Consider the following 19,821-nt stretch of genomic DNA (forward strand, 5'->3'; position numbering starts at 1 on the left):
CAATAGGTTGGTACCAGCAGCAGTTTTCATATTGAGACACCCATCACTTGGGTGTGCCAATATGGTGGTCGGAGAACTTCCTCCGCTTGGAGTTCTGGGATACGGTGACATCTGGACAGAACAGGAAATGAAAACATTGCAAGACAATTATATAAATAGATTACAGAGAAATACATTGTATATAGCAGTGTGTTTCTATGCATTTGTATTTTCCAGGGAAAGAAAAAGTAAGATTTTTTTGGTACTTATAATATTAGTAAATGTGATGAAAATCAATTACAAAAAAGTAATTTTCTCTTTTTTGTATTTCCAGTACTGGAACCAACAGCCTCTACAGATACAGACGTGAGTCTGCTTTTTTTAATGCTTTTTAAATACTACAGAAAAGCTTTTATTCTGTGCTTAAAAATTCAACAGAGTTGTTATTCAAGCTCCAGATAGAAACCTATGGAGGAAAAAACACACTAAGGGCTGTCCCACACGTCCAGATAATTCCGGTACCGGAAAAAATCGGTACCGGAGTAATCCATGTCCGTGTGCCCGTGAGCTCACGTAGGCCATACGTGTGGCACACGTGTGCCGCCCATGTGGCGAGTGGGTACCACACGGAGTGTGCAGGAGACAGCGCTAAAGTTTAGCGCTGTCCCCTGCATCGTGCTGAAGCCGCGATTCATATCTTCTGTGCAGCAGCATTTGCTGCATAGAAGATATGAATAATAGCGTTTAAATGAAAGATCTATCTGTCCGCCGCCCCCCCACCCCCTGTGCGCCCCCCCGCTGTTCAGAAAATACTCACCCGCATCCCTCGTTGGCTGTCGCTCCTTCCTGGTCTGGCCGTGGCTTCCACTGTATGCGGTCACGTGGGGCCGCTCATTTACAGTCATGACTAGGCGGCTCCACCTCCCATAGGGGCGGAGCCGACTATTCATGATTGTAAATGAGCAGCCCCACGTGACCGCATACAATAGAAGGCGCGGGGCAGAGAGGAAGCAGCGACAGCCAACGTGGGAGCGGGTGAGTATTTTCTGAACAGCGGGGGGGGGGGCGCACAGGGGGTGGGGGGGCGGTGGACACATAGATCTTTCATTTAAACACTATTATTCATATCTTCTATGCAGCAAACGCTGCTGCACAGAAGATATGAATCGCGGCTTCAGCACCATGTGGGGGGGACAGCGCTTACTGTAGCGCTGTCTCCGGCATGCCACACGGAGAACGTCCGTGTGAGGTGCGTGTTTTACACAGACCCATTGACTTTAATGGGTCCGTGTAATATGTGCGCTCCCACGAACACTGACATGTCTCCGTGTTTGGCACACGGAGACATGGTCCGCAAAAAATCAATGACATCTGCACAGATGCATTGATTTTAATGGGTCTACGTGTGTCAGTGTCTCCGGTACGTGAGGAAACTGTCACCTCACGTACTGGAGACACTGACGTGTGAAACCGGCCTAAAACTGCACAGTTCAGCAGTGTCTTTACACCGAGGGTGTAGTTTTCATTTAATCACATCCGCTTTGCTTGGACATTTAGACCATGCTCACACGTAGTGTAAATGCTACGCATTTTCTGCTTTTTTTGCACAGAAATTCTGCTGTGTTTAATGGTCAAAGCCAAGTGGATGTGATTTCATGAAAATTGCATGACCTGTGCATCTAAAGATGCTGCTGAACTGTGCAGTTTTGGTGCTTTTTTCTCTGGATGTTTCTATGTGGAGCCTAAAAAAAAACTCATGCAAAAAACTGCAACTACTTTTTAATGTGCAGAATCAAAGTTTTTCTGTACTATAAAAAAACACATTAAAATGTGGCTTGACATCTGCACAAAAAAACACATCAAATAAGGCGAAAAAGGCATTAAAAAACAAGCAAAAATGCAATAACCAAAGAAGATTGTTATGGCATAGTTTGGTGTGGACACCTGCAAAAAACAAAAAACATTTGCGGGCTTCCATCTAGTCATCAGGTACCACTGACCTGCATGCTCGATCGGAGTGCCATTAATCGATCCGCTCATCACTAAACCCAATGGTCCTTGATAGGCCGGGGTCACACTTGCGAGTTCAATGCGAGAAACTCGCATTAAGTCCCAGCACTCAGGACCGCAGAGTGCTGCTGCATGTATTTCTATGCAGCTCCACGCTACGGTCCCGAGTGCCAGCGGCAGTGCAGGGACTTGATGTGCAAGTTTCTCGCATTGAACTCTAGTGTGAACCCGGCCATATTGTGGGACTGTCCCGGATTTGGGTCTACGCCCTGCAGTCTTGGATGTCTGTTAAATGTTCCTCACTACCACTACCCCTCTGACATCTCCTCCTGTCAGGATTGAAAGAAACGTTAAATGAGTGTGGATTGGGGTGTGGCTGGGGCTTTACGAAAATTAGCCACAGCACGCTATGCGCCACACAATTTGTCCCTCTTTCTGTTCCATTATCTACCAATGTCCTTTTGTTGGGACGCCTAATCTTTAGCTTCTAGCAACTAAGATTTTATAATTTTAATAATTAGGTCCAATTTTTTGTGATGTGTTTGTAAAATGAATGTTTTCAAAATAGGAAATCATGTCATTGTCATTGAATATTGGGATGCCCCTTTCTGAAAAATCCGTACTTGTAAGATTTTTAATTTGGCAAGTAATGGGTTAAAAAGTTGGGAGGTATGCCTAAATAACAGCACAAAAATAGTTAAAGTGACCCTTGAACAAGGACTGAAAAGTGACTATGCATTTCACAGGTATAGTCAAACCTACCTGGTGCCCTCCCGCTTCCTCCTCTGCTCAGATCGGCGTACTGTTCCTCCTGCTTCCAAGTTGGAGTGGAGAGGTAAAGGTACCTTCACACTAAACGACTTTGCAGCGATAACGACAGCGATTCGTGACGTTGCAGCGTCCTGGATAGCGATATCGTTGTGTTTGACACGCAACAGCGATCTGGATCCTGCTGTGATATCGCTGGTCGTTGCTGAAAGTTCAGAACTTTATTTGGTCGTCAGATCGGCGTGTATCGTTGTGTTTGACAGCAAAAGCAACGATGCCTGCAATGTTTTACAATGGTAACCAGGGTAAATATCGGGTTACTAAGTGCAGGGCCGCGCTTAGTAACCCGATATTTACCCTGGTTACCATTGTAAAAGTAAAAAAAAAAACAGTACATACTCACCCTCTGATGTCTGTCACGTCCCCCGGCGTCCGCGCTGCTGCTCAGAGCTTCCTGCACTGAATGTGACTATACATGAGAGGTGCATAGTTACTTTTTAGTCCAAAGGTGGAAGGTCGCTTTAATGAGTTTATCTGAATGAAGCTCTGTACTGTGTTGAAGCCTTCCACCAAAGGTCCAGTATAAAATAGGAAGCTCTTCCGGAGTACAGCTTAGATGACGGAAGGCTTTGAATATATGCCACTGTTTAAGCATACAGAGACTTATGAAGGAATTGATTCCAAACAGAAGTCTGCGTATTTTTTTCTAAACAGTTAAAAAATAAAGATAGACCAAAATACATCAGTCTAACGAAGGCTGAAAGGACGCTCTTTTAGCCTCCATCAGATGAATACATCAATATAGATACATTTGATCGACATGCTGGAAGTTTTCCTGGTTTATACGCAAAACATAGAGCTCAGCCGCAGTGTGTACAGAGCCTTACTGTTCTATTTAATTCTTCTTATTTTGCTGATTACTTTGGTATGAATCTCTTCACATTCACACACACATTAATAGATATTAAAAGATTATTACATGGTAATACGTTCAATGGCAGCCTGCCAGAAAAGGTCATATGGGGTACGGCAGAAAACAGTTTTGGCTGTAATCTGCTGCCGTGTGGTTGCTCCAAGTTACCTTTTGATATTTTGTACATAAACAATATGTTACTTGTGGTTCTTCAGACATCATTGTAATCTTGTTTCACTTTACAAACCATTTAGTGAGAGAGCCAGCAATTCACTTTGCTCTCAGATGAAAATAACTGAAGCTGTGAGGATATGTTTGACTTGGCAGAGATCTGCTTTGCATTCTCAGCTCTATAGTACCAATCAGGCTTATGGACCTCTGCCAAACTGTAATATTTCCTTTTGCTGTTGTTCATAAAGGCATTCAGGAAAACAATTGAGCAGAATGAGGACCTTCCTGTTCCGGCAAGCGTGTGAACCACCCAGTAAACTTGGAATGAGTCATCCCAATGAGCTGTGAATTCCCTTTCATTTGCAAATGGACCTCTCTGCAGCAGCTGTAGCTTAAGGCCCCGTCTCACATAGCGAGATCGCTAGCGAGATCGCTGCTGAGTCACAAGTTTTGTGACGCAACAGCGACCTCCATAGCGATCTCGCTATGTGTGACACGTACCAGCGATCAGGCCCCTGCTGCGAGATCGCTGGTCGTGTCGGAATGGCCTGGACCTTTTTTTGGTCGTTGAGGCCCCGCTGACATTGCTGAATCGGTGTGTGTGACACCGATCCAGCGATGTCTTCACTGGTAACCAGGGTAAACATCGGGTTACTAAGCGCAGGGCCGCGCTTAGTAACCCGATGTTTACCCTGGTTACCAGCGTAAATGTAAAAAAAAACAAACAGTACATACTCGCCTTCTGATGTCCGCCAGGTCCCTTGCCGTCTGCTTCCTGCTCTCACTGACTGCCGGCCGTACAGTGAGAAGTGAGAGCACAGCAGTGACGTCACCGCTGCGCTCTGCTCTCAGTGTACGGCCGGCACTGTCAGAGCAGGAAGCAGACGGCAAGGGACCTGGACACCGAAAGGCGAGTATGTAGTGTTTGTTTTTTTTGGTAACCAGGGTAAACATCGGGTTACTAAGCGCGGCCCTGCACTTAGTAACCCGATGTTTACCCTGGTTACCCGGGTGCTGCAGGGGGACTTCGGCATCGTTGAAGACAGTTTCAACGATGCCGAAGTCGTTCCCCTGATCGTTGGTCGCTGGGGAGAGCTGTCTGTGTGACAGCTCCCCAGCGACCACACAGCGACTTACCAACGATCACGGCCAGGTCATATCGCTGGTCGTGATCGTTGGTAAATCGCTTAGTGAGACGGGGCCTTTAGGAAAAAACATTGGTCTCTAGATGTACCAAAGCTTAGATGACTTCTGTATAATCATCTTTTTCTCATTAATTTCCTTCATGTCAAAAGCACAAAAGGATTTCCCTGATACATCAATGCATAATTAATGTTGTATTTTTAATGTTGCCAATAAATGGCAAATGAGAGTAAGGAGGAATTCATAGTCCAGTGGTCGAGTAGTGGTCCATTATTTCTACAACTGCACAAAAGGAAGCTGCTCACTATCTGCAAATAGGTTTGTATTATATTGTGCGGTACAGGGGTGCTGCAAGTATTTTGACACTAATTGCTGTAGTTTGGTTCCCATTTATTTACAGCACAATGTTTACAGGCAGTGTGTTTATATAAAAAGGCTGTTTAGGGTAAATGATGCAGGGACTTTGTAGCTAAACTTACAAAACTGTGCTGCTCTGAAAGAGGAAGTTCGGTTTTTTTTTCCATCCTTTCATCCCCCATCTGATTGTCTATGATAATAGGCACTTCTTTTATAGATTGTATACTTACATAACTGGAGTTCAGCCTCCTCTTTGTGTCTCTTCAACCGCCATCTTGATTCCATGAATTTGCTCTTCAGTTTCAGTTTCTGTGATCTGCTGTATGTATCATGATGCATCAGAATTCAGAATAGCATCACAGAGCTAGAACATTATAAGTATACAGTGAGGGAGGCAGAGCTGTGACCTCCTCATCATAAGTGTGACAGGAGCTGTCAAGTCATAATCAGTAATTGTGATAGAAGATGCCCCCTCTTCCATTCCACAGTGGAGTACTACTTTAAAAATAAACATAAAAAGGAAAGTTTAGTGATGAAATAAAAAAAATGCCGCAACTTTCAAATAAGGAAACTCTGTAACATATTCTTAAAGTTCATTGGAAAAGCATATACATGCATAATGTTTCTCTAATAATTATAATACGCGTTGAATTCTCTGCTAGATCTTGTAGTTTGATGGTTATTAAATCTCCCTGCAGTGATGGGATTTAATTTTACAAATTAAAAGGTAATGAAAGTTCATGCAGCAGCATCATTTTTTTAGGTTACTCATTCAAAGGAAAATCCATGGAGCCAAATGGTACTGTGGATATTTGTGTGAAAATGGTGCAGTTAAACTGCACATATCACAGTTTGCATTGCAAAGATTGAGATCCTCATCAATCGGAATATGTCAGCAGCACCAATGGCTCCAGCCCTAAGCTGTTTATATGGGCATATGCGTCGTAGGAAGATGAATAAAATGATACCTTGATATCTGCGATCTGATGTCTTATTCCAGAGAAATCCATGCTTTTCTTATATGTAAATGACTGTACCAGACTATGGACCAGACCCTGATGGCCGCTCTCTGGTCTTCTGATCTCACTGCAGAGCTGTGTGTGTCTATACCTGACACATCTGCAGGATCCTCTTAGCTTCCATCTCACAGTTTGTAATTTTGTTGCCGTACAGCAGAGCTGTGAGAGCTGCATCCGCTAATGTGTTTGTTAAGAGACAAAGTTCTGTTCTACTGTTCTGTGTTTTCGTTACATGTCTCACACTGGTAATTCCTCCATTCATTTAAAATAACCTCTGAAGGCAGAGTCTCATACAGACCAGTGTCCGGCCCATGTACGTATAAGAAAAACTTGGATTTCTCTGGAATAAAACTTCAGATCGCAAATATCAAGGTATCATTTTATTCAGCTCCCTATGACCTACATGCCCATATAGACAACTTATAAAGGCTGAACATACTAACAAATTCTCTTTAACGTCTGCAGCCTTCATTGACCATGCTGTGGATTTATTATGGCATATTAATAAGTGTCTTATGCATAGGATTCTCTTTTGTAAGATGGTTATGAAACAAGTGTAGTTCTCTATTTACACTTTGATTTTTTTTTTGCATGAAGCAAATATGTATCCACAACCTGAGTACGTGACACACACACATATTATACTTATACTAGGCATCTCTTACGCACAGGGTTTCAGTTTACATTGGCTTTTAGTGTTTTAGCATTAGTATGAGTCCAGCGGCTTTAGAAGAGAATACTGATGAAAGGACTGATTGATGGTCTTCAGTCATAATGATAAATGATGTGACTGATATGACTGACTTTGGCATCTTAGTTGTCCTAAAGTTAAAATTGGCAATTGACCCGCAGACCTTTCTATAATTCTCATATTTTATAATAGGTATGAACTGCAATAACATTTACCTATTTTCTCATGCCGAATTGACATGCTAGAACAGTTGCAGCATGCTGTGATTAGCAGCGAGACTCGGCTCACTCACACCCATATAAGCAGGGCCGGACTGGCCATTTGGCAATTCTGGCAAATGCCAGAAGGGCCTGTCTGGTTGTGGGCTGCCTTGACTGCTACATTGTTAACAGAATCAGTGTTCTCAAGATACCCATACTGTTAAGAGTTGTGACGGAGCACAAAGTCACTTACTCCGTCACTTACCCGAGCAGGCCATGGGTATCATTAGAAATATTGGTCTTGTAGTAAATCTTCCTTTCCTCCATCCAGGGTAATATTAGTAATACTGTATATCCCATCTGGTTCTTGGAGACGGGGACAACATGGGCCTATGTGGTTTCAAATGCCAGGGCTGAATTTCATCCCCAGTCCGTACCTGCATATAAGTCTATGGGTGCGAGTGACACAACACACATCAATCGGATATCACCCTAGTGCGATGCGATATATGCCGACGCCGGCAGCAAAAGAGATGGAGAAATTACACAGTAGCATGACACTCTGCTCTCGCCCACTCCCACTCTCGCATCGGATGTAATGCGATGGTGTGACTCTAGCCTAACAGTCTTTCTATGTGTTATGTAGATAACAAATCTGTAAAGCTAGAGATGCAGGGCCGGACTGGCCATCGGGCAGTTCTGGCAAATGCCAGTAGTGAGCCGCTGCACACTGTGCCGTTGTCAGCTGTGCCAGCGCCGACTCACCCCCCCGCCAGCGCCGCCGCATTCAACTATACCGGCATCTATGATGCCGGTACAGTTGAATGCAATGATGGAGGAGAGAGTGTCTGACGACACTCCCTCTCCCATCACTCTCTGCTCTGCCTCGTGCGGACACTGTGGGTGCGCGATGACGTCATATCATCGTGCACCTGCTGTGTGGCCGGGCAGTGAAGCAGCAGCCGCCGAGACTGGAGCAGGGAGCAGCGCGGGCACGAGGAGAGGTGAGGAGTGTGTTTTTTTTGTTTTTGTTTTTTACAACTGGACTGTGAGGCCATTCTCGGGGGGGGGGGGGTCTGTGCTGCATACTACTACATGGGCTGTGTGTGCTGTATATTACTGTGTGGGCTGCATACTACTTCGTGCACTGTGTGTGCTGTATACTGCTGTGTGGGCTGTATACTAATACGTGGGCTGTGTCTGCTGTATACTACTGCGTGGGCTGTGTACTACTACTTGGACTGTGTGTGCTGTATACTACTGTGTGGGCTGTATACTACTACATGGGCTGTGTGTGCTGTATACTACTGTGTGGGCTGTATACTACTACGAGGGCTGTGTCTGCTGTATACTACTGCGTGGGCTGTATACTACTACGTGGGCTGTGTGTGCTGTATACTACTGCGTGGGCTGTGTGTGCTGTATACTACTGTGTGGGCTGTATACTACTACGTGGGCTATGTGTGCTGTATACTACTGTGTGGGCTGTGTGTGCTGTATACTACTCTGTGGGCTGTGCTGTATACTACTACGTGGGCTATGCTGTATACTACGTGGGCTGTGCTATATTATGCAGGCTGTGCTATACACTATGTGGGTTGTGCTATATACTATGCGGGTTGTGCTATATACTATACAGGTTGTGCTATATACTATGTGGGCTTTGCTATATACTATGGGAGGTGTTGTGAATTCTGCTCTTGGGCTCCCTCCGGTGGTTGTAAGTGGTAGCGCTGCTGTCTCTGAATCGCAGCATTTATCAGGTGTGTTCACTTTCTGAAAATCTGACTGGGCTATTTAGTCTTGCTTCACCCTTTAGTCAGTGCCAGTTGTCCATTGTTCCTGGAGGATTCACATCTCTGCCTGGTCTCTCCTGCTTTGCAGTTCTTTTCAACAAAGATAAGTTCTGGCCTTGATTTTTTGCTGTCCACATGCTGTGGCCTTATTGTTCAGTTCTTTTCCATGTTTTTTGTCTTGTCCAGCTTGGTCTGTATAATTATTTGTTTAGCCAAGCTGGTATCTCTGGAGATGCAGATATACCCTCCATATCTTTAGTTAGCTGTGGAGTTTTTGTATTTTCTGTGGTGGATATTTTCTAGTGTTTTAATACTGACCGCATAGTACTCTGTCCTATCCTTTCTATTTAGCTAGAAGTGGCCTCCTTTGCTAAATTCTGATTTCAGTCTGTGTATGTTTTTTCCATCTCCTCTCACAGTCAATATTTGTGGGGGGCTGTCTGTCCTTTGGGAATTTTCTCTGAGGCAAGATCGTTTTCCCTTTTCTATCTCTAGGGGTAATTAGTCCTCCGGCTGTGTCGAGATGTCCAGGGAGTGCTAGGTACATTCCACGGCTACTGCTAGTTGTGGTGTTACGTTCAGGGTCTGCGGTCAGTACAGGTTCCACCTTCTCCAGAGTACGTCTCATGCTGCTCTTAGGCCACCAGATCATAACAGTACAACTGACCAACAATGAGTTAACCGCATCTCAGAAGAAGGGAAGGAAAGTGCTGAGCCATTTTTTTTTTCTGTAGTCTGTTGTGTTTTTTTTTTTTTTCTTCCCTCTTTACCTCTGGGTGGCTCAGGAGTTCGGCGCCGGTATGGATGTTCAGGGATTGGCTTCTCGTGTGGATCAACTTGCTGCTAGAGTACAGGGTATTTCCGATTATATCGTTCAGACTCCGGTTTTAGAGCCTAGAATTCCAACTCCTGATTTGTTTTTTGGGGATAGATCCAAATTTCTGAGCTTTAAAAATAACTGTAAACTGTTTTTTGCTCTGAAACCCCGTTCCTCTGGTGATCCCATCCAGCAGGTTAAAATTGGTATATCTCTGCTGTGTGGTGACCCCCAGGATTGGGCATTTGCCCTGGAACCTGGGAATCCGGCGTTGTTTAATGTAGACACCTTTTTTTAGGCGCTTGGGTTATTGTATGATGAACCTAATTCAGTGGATCATGCTGAGAAGACCTTGTTGGCCCTGTCTCAGGGTCAAGAAGCGGCAGAATCATATTGCCAGAAGTTTAGAAAATGGTCTGTACTGACTAAATGGAATGAGGATGCCTTGGCGGCAATCTTGAGAAAGGGTCTTTCTGAATCCGTTAAAGATGTTATGGTGGGGTTCCCCACGCCTGCTGGTCTGAGTGATTCTATGTCTCTGGCCATTCAGATTGATCGGCGCTTGCGCGAGCGCAGAGTTGTACACACTATGGCATTGTCTTCCGAGCGGAGTCCTGAGCCTATGCAGTGTGATAGGATTGTGTCTAGAGCTGAACGACAAGGATTCAGACGTCAGAATAGGTTGTGTTTTTACTGCGGCGATTCTGCTCATGTTATTTCTGATTGCCCTAAGCGTACCAAGAGAATCGCTAGTTCTGTTACCATCAGTACTGTACAACCTAAATTTCTGTTATCTGTGACCCTGATCTGCTCATTATCGTCATTTTCTGTCATGGCATTTGTGGATTCAGGCGCCGCTCTAAACTTAATGGACTTAGAATTTGCCAGACATTGTGGTTTCCCCTTGCAGCCTTTGCAGAGTCCTATTCCTTTGAGGGGCATTGATGCTACACCGTTGGCAAAAAATAAACCTCAGTTTTGGACACAGCTGACCATGTGAATGGCGCCAGCCCATCAGGAAGATTGTCGTTTTCTGGTGTTGCATAATTTGCATGATGCTATTGTGCTGGGTTTCCCATGGTTACAGGTGCATAATCCGGTATTAGATTGGAAATCTATGTCTGTGACTAGTTGGGGTTGTCAGGGGGTTCATGGTGATGTTCCTTTGATGTCAATTGCCTCCTCCTCCTCTTCTGAAATTCCTGAGTTTTTGTCAGATTTCCAGGATGTATTCAATGAGCCCAAGTCCAGTTCCCTTCCAACGCATAGGGACTGTGATTGTGCTATTGACTTGATTCCAGGCTGTAAGTTCCCTAAGGGCCGACTTTTCAACCTGTCTGTGCCAGAACATACCGCCATGCGGAGCTATGTTAAGGAGTCCTTGGAGAAGGAGCATATTCGGCCATCTTCTTCACCATTGGGAGCAGGTTTTTTTTGTTGCCAAAAAAGATGGCTCCTTGAGACCCTGTATTGATTATCGCCTCTTGAATAAGATCACGGTCAAATTCCAATACCCTTTGCCTTTGCTTTCTGATCTGTTTGCTAGGATTAAGGGGGCTAGTTGGTTTACTAAGATTGACCTTCGAGGGGCATATAATCTTGCTCGTATTAAGCAGGGTGACGAATGGAAAACTGCGTTTAATACGCCCGAAGGCCATTTTGAATATCTTGTGATGCCATTCGGACTCTCTAATACTCCATCTGTGTTTCAGTCCTTCATGCATGATATATTTCGGAATTATCTTGATAAATTCATGATTGTATATTTGGATGATATTTTGATTTTTTCAGATGATTGGGAGTCTCATGTGAAACAAGTCAGGATGGTATTTCAGATCCTTCGTGATAATGCCTTGTTTGTGAAGGGGTCTAAGTGCCTCTTTGGAGTACAGAAGATTTCTTTTTTGGGCTTCATTTTTTCTCCCTCATCTATAGAAATGGATGCGGTTAAGGTTCAGGCCATTCATGATTGGATCCAGCCCACATCCGTGTAGAGCCTTCAGAAATTTTTGGGCTTTGCTAATTTTTATCGCCGTTTCATTGCCAACTTCTCCAGTGTGGTTAAACCCCTGACCGATTTGACGAAGAAAAGCGCTGATGTGACGAATTGGTCCTCTGCGGCTGTGTCTGCCTTTCAGGAGCTTAAACGCCGATTTACTTCTGCCCATGTGTTGCATAAGCCGGATGTTTCTCTTCCTTTTCAGGTTGAGGTTGACGCTTCTGAGATTGGGGCAGGGGCCGTTTTGTCTCAGAGGAATTCTGATGGTTCCTTGATGAAACCGTGTGCCTTCTTTTCTCGAAAGTTTTCGCCTGCGGAACGCAATTATGATGTCGGCAATTGTGAGTTGTTGGCTATGAAGTGGGCATTTGAGGAGTGGCGACATTGGCTTGAGGGGGCCAAGCACCGTATTGTGGTCTTGACCGATCATAAGAATCTGATTTACCTCGAGTCTGCCAAACGGCTGAATCCTAGACAGGCCCGATGGTCCCTGTTTTTCTCCCGTTTTGATTTTGTGGTCTCATATCTTCCTGGTTCTAAGAATGTTAAGGCTGATGCCCTCTCTAGGAGCTTTTTGCCTCATTCTCCTGGGGTCCTTGAGCCAGTCGGTATTCTGAAGGAAGGGGTGATTCTTTCTGCCATCTCTCCTGATTTACGACGGGTTCTTCAGGAATTTCAGGCTGATAAACCTGACCGCTGTCCAGTGGGGAAATTGTTTGTTCCTGACAGATGGACTAGTAAAGTGATTTCGGAGGTTCATTGTTCTGTGTTAGCTGGTCATCCGGGGATTTTTGGTACCAGAGATTTGGTTGGTAGGTCCTTTTGGTGGCCTTCTTTGTCACGGGGTGTGCGTTCTTTTGTGCAGTCCTGTGGGACTTGTGCGCGGGCCAAGCCTTGCTGTTCCCGCGCTAGTGGGTTGCTTTTGCCTTTGCCGGTCCCTGAGAGGCCTTGGACCCATATTTCTATGGATTTTATTTCTGATCTTCCGGTTTCCCAGAGGATGTCAGTTATCTGGGTGGTTTGTGACCGGTTTTCTAAGATGGTTCATTTGGTACCTTTGCCTAAGTTGCCTTCCTCTTCTGATTTGGTTCCGTTGTTTTTTCAGCATGTGGTTCGTTTGCATGGCATTCCGGAGAATATTGTGTCCGATAGAGGTTCCCAGTTTGTTTCTAGGTTTTGGCGGGCCTTTTGTGCTAGGCTGGGCATTGATTTGTCTTTTTCTTCTGCATTTCATCCTCAGACAAATGGCCAAACCGAGCGAACTAATCAGACTTTGGAAACTTATTTGAGATGCTTTGTGTCTGCTGATCAGGATGATTGGGTGGCTTTCTTGCCATTGGCCGAGTTTGCCCTTAATAATCGGGCTAGTTCTGCTACCTTGGTTTCACCCTTCTTTTGTAACTCTGTTTTTCATCCTCGTTTTTCTTCGGGGCAGGTTGAGCCTTCTGATTGTCCTGGGGTGGACTCTGTGGTTGACAGGTTGTAGCAAATTTGGGCTCATGTTGTTGACAATTTGGTGTTGTCTCAGGAGGGGGCTCAGCGTTTTGCTAACCGTCGTCGGTGTGTTGGTTCCCGGCTTCGGGTTGGGGATTTGGTCTGGTTGTCTTCCCGTCATGTCCCTATGAAGGTTTCTTCCCCTAAGTTTAAGCCTCGGTTTATTGGCCCTTATAGGATTTCTGAGATTATCAATCCAGTGTCTTTTCGTTTGGCCCTTCCAGCCTCTTTTTCCATCCATAATGTTTTTCATAGATCTTTGTTGCGGAAATATGTGGTGCCCGTTGTTCCCTCTGTTGATCCTCCTGCCCCGGTGTTGATTGATCGGGAGTTGGAGTATGTGGTTGAGAAGATTTTGGATTCTCGTTTTTCTAGGTGGAAGCTTCAGTATCTTGTCAAATGGAAGGGTTATGGCCAGGAGGACAATTCTTGGGTTGTTGCCTCCGATGTTCATGCTGATGATTTGGTTCGTGCCTTTCATTTGGCTCGTCCGGATCGACCTGGGGGCTCTGGTGAGGTTTCAGTGACCCCTCCTCAAGGGGGGGGGGGTACTGTTGTGAATTCTGCTCTTGGGCTCCCTCCGGTGGTTGTAAGTGGTAGCGCTGCTGTCTCTGAATCGCAGCATTTATCAGGTGTGTTCACTTTCTGCAAATCTGACTGGGCTATTTAGTCATGCTTCACCCTTTAGTCAGTGCCAGTTGTCCATTGTTCCTGGAGGATTCACATCTCTGCCTGGTCTCTCCTGCTTTGCAGTTCTTTTCAACAAAGATAAGTTCTGGCCTTGATTTTTTGCTGTCCACATGCTGTGGCCTTATTGTTCAGTTCTTTTCCATGTTTTTTGTCTTGTCCAGCTTGGTCTGTATAAGGATTTGTTTAGCCAAGCTGGTATCTCTGGAGATGCAGATATACCCTCCATATCTTTAGTTAGCTGTGGAGTTTTTGTATTTTCTGTGGTGGATATTTTCTAGTGTTTTAATACTGACCGCATAGTACTCTGTCCTATCCTTTCTATTTAGCTAGAAGTGGCCTCCTTTGCTAAATTCTGATTTCAGTCTTTGTATGTTTTTTCCATCTCCTCTCACAGTCAATATTTGTGGGGGGCTGTCTATCCTTTGGGAATTTTCTCTGAGGCAAGATAGTTTTCCCTTTTCTATCTCCAGGGGTAATTAGTAGGGTTGAGTGACTTTTATTTATATAGGATCGGGTCGGGTTTCACGAAACCCGACTTTCTCAAAAGTCGGGTCGAGTGAAATCGGCCGATCCTATAAAAAAGTCGGGGTCGGCCGAAACACGAAACCCAATGCAGTGCAATGGGATACTATGGTTCCCAGGGTCTGAAGGAGAGGAAACTCTCCTTCAGGCCCTGGGATCCATATTAATGTGTAAAATAAAGAATCAAAATAAAAAATACTGATATACTCACCCTCGGACGCGCCCTGGTACTAAACGGCAGCCTTCCTTCCTAAGGATGAGCGCGTGAATGACCTGCGGTGACGTCGCGGCTTGTGATTGGTCGCCAGTGGTCACATGGGCGGTCACGCGATAAATCACAAGCCGCGACGTCATCTAAGGTCCTTCAAGCGCTCATTCTTAGGAAGGAAGGCTGCCGGAAAGAAGCAGGGCGCGTCCGACGGTGAGTATATACCTAATAGGAATATACTCACCCTCGGACGCGCCCTGCTTCTTTCCGGCAGCCTTCCTTCCTAAGAATGAGCGCGTGAAGGACCTTAGATGACGTCGCGGCTTGTGATTGGTCGCGTGACCGCCCATGTGACCGCTCGCGACCAATCACAAGCCGCGACGTCACAGCAGGTCATTCACGCGCTCATCCTTAGGAAGGAAGGCTGCCGTTTAGTACCAGGGCGCATCCGAGGGTGAGTATATCAATATTTTTTATTTTGATTCTTTATTTAACACTTAAATATGGATTCCGATACCGATTCCCGATATCGCAAACATATCGGAACTCGGTATCGGAATTCTGATACCAGATTCAGAAGATCGCCGACCTCATGGCCGACCCCACACAGGGGTCGGGTCAGGTTTCATGAAACCCGACTTTGCCAAAAGTCGGCGACTTCTGAAAATGGCCGACCCGTTTCGCTCAACCCTAGTAATTAGTCCTCCGGCTGTGTCGAGATGTCCAGGGAGTGCTAGGTACATTCCACGGCTACTTCTAGTTGCGGTGTTAAGTTCAGGGTCTGCGGTCAGTACAGGTTCCACCTTCTCCAGAGTACGTCTCATGCTGCTCTTAGGCCACCAGATCATAACAGGGAGGTATATTATAGTCTATGGGGGAGGTCGTGTTATATACTATGTGGCTGTGTTATATACTATTGTGGGGGTATATTATATTCTATGGGGGAGGCTGTGTTACATACTATGGGGGGGCTGCATTATATATTATGGGGAGGTGGGCTGTATTATATTCTATGGGGGGCTGTATTATATTTATATTCTATGAGGGGTGATTGCATCATACTCTGAGGGGGCTGCATTGAACTATGAGGGGGCTGCATTATTTTCTATGGGGGGTTACATTATTCTCTGCGGGGTGGCTGTATTATACTCTGTGGGGTGGTGGCTGCATTATAATATATGTGGGCTGCATTATACTGGATTGAGGACTATGGGGAATACATTATATTATATGAAGAACTAGGGGGTGCATTATACTATGGGAAGTGTACTACATGGATGACTATGGCGGGGCATTATTCTATATGGAGCACTTTGAGGAGTGTATTATGCTATATGGATGACTATGAGGAGTGTATTTATACTATGTGGAGGACTGAGCAGTGTATTTTAATATATGGAGGACTGTGGTGCACATTATAATATATGGAGGACTATAGAGTGTATTTTACTAAACAAGTAAAATGCTGCATATTCAGATTGTTTTTGCCGGAACAAAAATCATTGCTCTCAGCAGCACATCGCCGGCGTAAACTATAGATGTGCTGCTGATAAAATGATACTGTATGGTGATCTGTTAGAGATTGTTCTGTCCCATCATTATTCCTCAGCTGGTGGAAAGAGGCGTTGAACAACTTCAGTATTGTCGATCAAACTCATTTAGCGGCATGAACTCAGCGCATGTAAATACAACTGAAATGCTTTTGTGTGATGTGCCGTATGTTAGCATTTGGGGCCCCATTATAAACTTTGCGTAGGGCCCCACTTTGCCTAAAACCGGCCCTGCCTACAAGTGTACAAAGATATTATACAGTCACCATGTGACAAGTGGGCCTGTGTAACTTCAAATGCCAGGGCTAAATTTTAGTACCAGTCCGGCCCCGTAGAGATGAGTGATTTGATGTAAAAAAGAACGTGTCAGCAGGATTGTGCACTGTAAACTACACACAGTGTCAGGTCAGTGCCGTTATACTGCTTAGGCCGGGGTTTATTTTACACATTTGTTTTACTAGAGAAATTTTACATCCATACACATCATGCAAAGTATAGCTATCTTTTTCAGCTGTTGTTTTTCAGACGTGTACCTACCTAGTACATCAAATTATATCATTTTTAGGAAGGGGATTATAGTTTGTTAAAAAATATTATTCAAAAATCTAGTCATTTCATTGTGCATGTCTTTTATTAACATGCCTATTTTACTTGTCCAATTTGACAACCATGCATGCTACAACTCTGCCACATTTTGTTTTCTCTATCTACCTAGCATTAATTATCACTTCGTTATGCAAAGGTTTAATAATTAGACTTGAAAAAGTAGTCGAAAGTTAATAAAAATGTTGTAAAAATGTATGATAAAAAATGAAGCAATGAGCCAATGGCAACGGACAGGGAGGAGTAAAAGGCAAAAACTCACATACACTGACTAAGGCCGGAGTCACACTAGCATAAAATACGGAAGAGTGCTATGTGAGAAAGCATTGCATAGCACTCGGACCAGTGTTCATCTATGGGGCAGCTCACATCACCGTTGTTTTTTCTCCGGCATATTCTACGTCTGAGTGAAATCGCAGCATGCTGCGATTTTATGCGTATATCGGCCGAGTCTTGCCAATGCAAGTCTTTGGGTGTGAGAAAAAATCAAGCACCACACGGACCATAAGTGTGACTTGCGAGAAATACGTACACATTTTCCTCATTTCAACCCACTGAGCCATTAAATTAATTGGGGGAAAGCAGTGAGAAATGTAAAGCCATACGCATGTAATACAGATTCCATACCGATGTCATAAGGATACATAGATGCGATGAAATTGCATTACACACGGATGACCACACGGAGAACATTTGTGTGACTCTCGGCCGAGAGAATCGGACCGATTTTCCATACGTTAAGTGTGACGCCGGCCTAAGTTCAGGGACACATTTGCGAGTGCAATGCGAGAAACTTGCATGAGTCTCTCGCATCAATACCCAGCACTGCTGCCAGAACTTGGGACTGGAGCATGCGGCTGCATGTATTTCTATGCAACTGAACGCTTTGGTCCTGAGTGCCGGCACCAGTGCCAGGTATTGATGCAAGAGACTTGTACGAGTTTCTCGCATTGCACTCGCAAGCTTGACCCCGGCCTATCAATGAGGGAGCTGCTAGTAGCAGAAGGTGCACCACCCCTTGCGCTAGATATTTGGACAGTAGTACTGCCAAATGCAGGTCACAATTGGCCAAATTTGCCCCCCAGAAAGCATACTAGTGAGAAGAATGTGGAGAGCGTCAGTCTAAGATGGATGATGTCACGTCTGACAGTGATACCATCAGTTTGAGTCACTGTTTTGCACAGTTGTCCTCCTTTTTATAAACATTACACTTTTATATTGTGGACCTTCAATTGCTTCAATGACACCTTTATCTACTCTGCATCTCAGTCACCTAATCTACAGCCATCTGGTTGTTAGGTACAATATTTCACAGCAATATCTTTTTCCAGTTCAATGAAAATAGTCAGCTTTGAAATCTGAAGATATGAGGCCGGAGAATATGGAGGATAAAATTCAAACACCTAGCTAAGTTGGTGTGTCTGTTATTTGAGGCGGTAAAAGAACTGGCAGTAGCAGCTGAAATGGTAGAGGCATTCTTGGCTGGGGGCATATCTAGAGGTTGGAATCAAGCAGGGTGACAAGGAAATTTTCTACACCCAGGCAATTATTCGCCAAGTTAGGTATGATGATGCTTGTGTGGTGAACCTGTCTTTGGAGACAAATCCAGATGCCAAGGCGGTAATGTCATTAGAGGAAGAGGGTGGTTGCATCGGACATAAAAACTGAGCCGCAGACAGTTAAAAGATCTTTCTCTGGCATATCTGCTTTTTCTCTAGTAACTTTGGGATGCTGCGACTTCTATTTTATGGATGAAGTTCAATAGCTACTGAAAGCTCAGGTGGTATTCATGGTGGTTGTACGACACCTCAGGGTCCTGGTTGTCACAGTGGCATTGCTTTCCTCACGGGGAGAGTAATGTCATTCTTGGAAAATTCCTTTTAACAGATAATTAGCATATACAACACCATTCTGACTCCAGGTCAGAAGGGGGAACTCTGCACCCGTCTTCAGGGGAGCTTCTCTTTGGTCAGGAGGAGGAGTTAGTTACTAGGCAGTTGCTAGGCAGTTAGGAAGATTTAGACAGTTGGTGCCAGATGGCAGACTGGAGCAGTCTGAGGCAGAAGGACGGGTGAGGGGCCGTACAGCCTGAGGTGCTGTAGCTCCTAGATAGTGAGATACAGAAGGAAGAACAGCCTTTAGCTAACGTGCTGGAGAGCATAGCACAGGAGAGTGACAACAAGGGAGAATATTGCACATTTCCTTGCTTTAGTACAGTTGAGTGCAGCCATTGATCTATTTGCTATGTAAGTCTTTTTTGGTTATGCACCTGTTCAGACTAGATTGCTGTTCAGTCAGTTTACCTATATTTTCTATGTACTATTTTTTTCTGACTTGAACGCTCCGCTCTTCACCATGCTGTGATTTTAATTACATCCAAACACAGTTGGTTCCAACCTTCCTATAAATGCAGGCTTTACCATGTTATTAGCCATAGGTAAGTGTTCACACTAGGCAGTCAGGTCAGGGACCCATCCGATCTGAGATTACCTTGACGTTTGGTGGATGGGCTCACATTTTTTGGCCAAATCTTGTGCTAAGCATCTCATGTGTTTTTTCATAGATTTCACAGGCCATTATGCTATTCACATTTCATATATCGCACATTTCCTTGCTTTAGTACAGTTGAGTGCAGCCAATTATCTTTTTGCTATGTAAGTCTTTTTTGGTTATGCACCTGTTCAGACTAGATTGCTGTTCAGTCAGTTTACCTATATTTACTATGTACTATTTTTTCTGACTTGAATGCCCCGCCCTTCACCATGCTGTGATTTTAATTACATCCAAACACAGTTGGTTCCAACCTTCCTATAAATGCAGGCTTTACCATGTTATTAGCCATAGGTAAGTGTTCACACTAGGCAGTCAGGTCAGGGACCTGTTGTGAATTC

This window comes from Ranitomeya variabilis, chromosome 2 (assembly GCF_051348905.1).
Source record: "Ranitomeya variabilis isolate aRanVar5 chromosome 2, aRanVar5.hap1, whole genome shotgun sequence".
In the NCBI taxonomy this organism is placed as follows: Eukaryota; Metazoa; Chordata; class Amphibia; order Anura; family Dendrobatidae; genus Ranitomeya; species Ranitomeya variabilis.